This window comes from Babylonia areolata, chromosome 6 (assembly GCF_041734735.1).
Source record: "Babylonia areolata isolate BAREFJ2019XMU chromosome 6, ASM4173473v1, whole genome shotgun sequence".
In the NCBI taxonomy this organism is placed as follows: Eukaryota; Metazoa; Mollusca; class Gastropoda; order Neogastropoda; family Buccinidae; genus Babylonia; species Babylonia areolata.
In genome coordinates this window covers 9,703,346-9,708,345 of record NC_134881.1, presented here as the reverse complement: position 1 = coordinate 9,708,345, position 5,000 = coordinate 9,703,346, and positions in this window count along the sequence as shown.

The following is a 5,000-nucleotide window of genomic DNA, read 5'->3' as shown; positions in this document are numbered from 1 at the left end:
TGTCTGTGTGTTGTGTGTGCGTGTGTGTACGCGCGCGTGGTGCGTGCATGTGTGTGTGAATGTGTGCGTGCATGTCTGTATGTGCGTGCGTATGTGAGGTCTCATGTACTTGTTAAGATCCTTAAATAGACAAGATGAAACAACTATCAAAGAAAAGAAAAAAAGAAAAAAAAAAAAGAAGAAGAAATCTCATTCCTTACACGCAATTGCCTCCCTTATCGACCCCCCCACCCACCACCACCACCACCCCTTTTTACACCCCCCCCCCCCACCTTCCCACAGTCTCCCTCCTACCTTCCCATCTCTCGTGACACGCAGTCAGGCCTACATCCATCCAGTTAGCTGAACACCGACACGCGAATGAAGATCCGTGAATCCTATGCCCGGAGCCATTTGCTGATAAAACAGTCTGGACGCTATTAGCACAGATCCATTTAGGAGCAAAGGTAATACAAAGAATCGACAGTCTGCCGTCAGCCCAGAACGAGGAGATCTGAGTATTTCTTGACGAAGACATGACGTTCGATTGCGCTGATCTCAAGGAATTTGATGACCCCCCCCTACCCCCCCTCCCCCCTCCCCGGCAACCCTCCTCCACCCAAACCCCAACCCCCCGCCCTCTGTTAAATCTACCCCCTGGAAAATAACAAAACAAAAAGGTCCATCGTTAATATCGTATGAAAAAAACACAGCAATCTAAATATCAGTTTTCGACTCCGTCTCTGTCTCTCCCCCCCCCCTCCCTCACCCCCTTTCTGTCTCTGTCTCTCTTTAAAATCTCATCAGAAGAGACGTTCAAACGTACAGGGGCTGCTAGATAAACACAACAACATATAAACAAACAGCAACAATAAACATCACAATAACAAAAAAAAACCACAACGGCAACAACAACAATGACACCCCTAGTTTAACTAGGTCAGATTTTGTTATGCTTATTCCTATCTTTCTCTCATAGAAAACAAATGTTATCAAGACGAGGATTTATTACTGAATGTATATTCATATTTCCTATAGCATTTATACATCCGTAATCGACCACCTCATCCACTTCTGTGATTCTCAAGGTCAGTCGCACTGATCACAAGGTGTGGACTGGAACTACTCACCCTCTGTTTAAGAATTTGACCCCTTGAAATAAAATGTACACCTCTCTCTCCATCCTCCCTGTCAGTAGCTCTGTCAGTAGCCCCCCCCCCCCCCCGCCCCCCCCCCCCCTCAATCCCCCCGCCCCCATCTGTCTCTGTCTCTCCCTGTCTCTGTCTCTCTCTCTGTCTCAGTCTGTTCCTCTCATCCAAAGAGACACAGAAACAGGAAATTATATTTTGAACACAAAATACGCTACAGCGAAAACCGATTTATACAAGACAGAATATTTATGTACAAGTGCCTCAACAGCGCTTTAATTTTAGCACATTTTAGGCTCCGGATTTCTTGAACAGACTGTCGAGTGTCGTCTGTCCTTAAGTATCCCAAGTTTGGGATTTAACAGTATGCAGTGAGATTAATAATTGTGTTGTGAGTGTTTGTCAAGTGATCACACTGTGTGTGTGTGTGTGTGTGTGTGTGTGTGTGTGTGTGTGTGTGTGTGCATGTGTGTGCATGTATTGCACTGAATGGTGATCAGCAAGTGTTACGTGTGCATGGTCCATCAATACAAAAAGTAGTGAGATGTCATCACCTAATTCTCACATAGGTTTTCCTATCCACACTGTCCTCTTTTCATCACTTGACAACGGGCCTATGGTTCGAAACGTCGTGTCTCACTCCAAGAGAATTCATCTTCCACCAAAAAGGTTTTCATAAACTTTTTTTTTTTTTTTTTTTTTGTTCTGAAGAATCCTACAGTCAACTTTGTCTTCTTCTTCCCGTGTCCTAAAATCCCATTCCCCCCCCTCCCCCCAACCCCCTACCGCATTCATTTTTTTCCTCATGCTTGCTCCATCCTACAGGAGATAGCAACACACACACACACACACACACACACACACACACATATATATATATATATATATATATATATATATATATATAATCCCATCACCTCCCTTATCGAGCACCCCACCACGCTTGTGGGACGCCGAAGCGGCTGTATGGGTCATGTGCTGGACCTCTGATCCAGTGATCATGTGTTCAGTGTCCGAAGCCCTGTTTCGGCATAGTATTGCATCCTTGGGAAAGGGACTTCACTTCACTCCGACGTTTCTCACTCCACCAGTGCGTGAGTGGGAAAACCTGACTGGGGTTGCGGCAGGCTAAAAAAAACACAACAACAAAAACCCCAAAACGGCTGAAGGGAGAGTCCTTGGCCCTGCCTTCTTATGCCGACTCCTATTTGTATTTGTATCTCTAATTTTATCACAACAGATTGCTCTGTGTGAAATTAATAATAATAATGATAATGGATACTTATATAGCACACTATCCAGAAATCTGCTTTTGGTGCTTTACAAAAAACACTTTTGTTAACATAACACATTACATCAATATTACATACACACACCAAAATGTGACTACACACACACACACACACACATTGCATACATACATTTTAACATACATGTATATCTAACAGCTACCCTCAACACGTACGCACACACGGGCAGGTACAAACTTACATAAACACACGAGCGCGCGAGCGCACGCGCGCGCGCGCGCACACACACACACACACACACACACACACACACACACACATACACACAGTACACATTCATATACATTTATACACACATAGTCAAGCACAGCTAACGTAAAGAAAGTGGACCTGCCACAATCGAACTTATTGCTGAGGGAAAAGGTGAGTTTTGAGACGAGACTTAAAAGACGTGAGGGAATCAGAATGACGGAGGTGCTGCTCTCCCCAGGGAGAGCGCTTCGCCACACTACAGCGCCACCTTTTAATTTTTTTTTCCTGTGTGCAGTTTTATTTGTTTATTCTGTGGATTTTTCTACAGAATTTAACCAGGAACTACCCTTTTGTTGCCGTGGGTTCTTTTACGTGCGCTAAGTACATGTTAGCACATGGGACACCGGTTTATCGTCTCATCCGAATGACTAAGCGTCCACACCACCACTCAAGGTCTAGTGGAAGGGGAGAAAATATCGGCGGCTGAGCCGTGATTCGAACCAGCGCGTACAGATTCTCTGGCTTCCTAGGCGGACCCGTTACCTCTAGGCCATCAACCCCCACACCCCCTTTAAATCCTAGACACAGTGAATAAGAATTCACTGCCCTGGTGGTCGTAAAAAGGTTATAGGACCTTTAACTCTTTTTTTCTTCTTTTTTCTTTGTTTTTTTCCCCTTTTTTTTTTTTCCATCACGCTTTTTTCATCTCTTCCTGTCCTGAACTGTGACACACATACCCTTCATCCAGTCAGCTGACTATCGACGCAGGATTGGAAGATTCCCGAGTATTCTCCACCGGAGCCATTTGATGATAAGATTGTCTGGACACTGTTTGCACAGATCCATTTAGGAGCGGGTGGGCAACACAGAGAGGGAATCGATTAGTCTGACGTCAGCGCGGAGTAACGAAATCTGAGTTTCTCACAGGGGGAAAAAAACCAACAACAAAAAAACAACAAACAAAATGTACTCTGATGTTCGATCACGTTGATGGCAATGTGTAGACTAGAAAATAGTCACCCCTCCCCCCCCTGCCCCCCTGCCCCCAAGCCCCCTCCGCCCTTTTAAATCAAGTCTGACATCTCCTCGATGGGTAAGGAAAAGAGCGAATAAAACAGTAGAACTTAACGACATAGATACGTAAAGAGGCCCCAAACACTGAAACGTCTTTAAAACAAGCATGAAGCACCCAGTTTGTCCACGTAGCTACCATTACTTAAGACATACAGCAGACAAGATGTACAGACACGAACTAGCATTTTGTTGTTGTTGTTGCTTACAGCTCGATAATGATACACAGCACAAAAAAGTATTAACTCACTCAGTACGGCCAGTCCTCTCTTCTCCTCTACACAGACCCCTCGGATGTCCAGTGGGTGTCTGAATGACCCAACCTTTAGCTTCCGTCGTCAGAACTGTGGTATTCTTTGTCAACATTCACCTCTTCAGTATAAGAGCCTTCCGCTTGCAATATTTTGATGATGGTAATTGGGGTGAAACACTGTTAACGTCGTCTCTTTCGCCATTCGTATGGAGAGAGTTAAAAAAACAAACAAACACATAGACGAACCAGCATCTATTTTTGTTGTTGTTGTTGTTGTTGTTGTTGACAACTGGATAATGCCTATTGTTCTTGATTTTCTTGAACATGATATGCGCCAAAAAAACAAACAAACCCAAAACCCAAAAAACAAACAAACAAAAACCCCAACAAGCAATGGTTTGAACACGTGTGCACATTTATGAAAACAAAAAATGATATACTTGTCTGCTGTTTGATCTGTAGATCTCATCACTTTGTTCCCATCTTTGTTGTCATCTGTGCATTATAGTCTACATAAGATAATGAATATTGACCCCATCCACAGCTACATACTGACCCCTACACAGCTACATATTGACCCCTGCACAGCTACATAATGACCCCTGCACAGTTACATATTGACCCCTACACAGCTACATACTAACACCTACACAGCTATATATTGACCATACACAGCTAAATATTGACCCCTACACAGATATATATATTGACCCCTACACAGCTACATAACCCCTACACAGCTAACTATTGACCCCCTACACAGCTACATATTGACCCCTACACAACTACATATTGACCCCTACACAACTACATACTGACCCCTACACAACTATATATTGACCCCCTACACAGCTATATATTGATCCCTACACAGCTACATATTGACCCCTAGCTAGCTACATACTGACCCCTACACAGCTATACCACCAAGGTGCTGCTTTCTGATGGTTTTTCCCCGACTTCTTCATGTGGTATGTGGTCCTTGTACAAGAAGAAGAAGAAGAAGAAGAAGAAGAAGAAGAAGAAGAAGAAGAAGAAGAAGAAGAA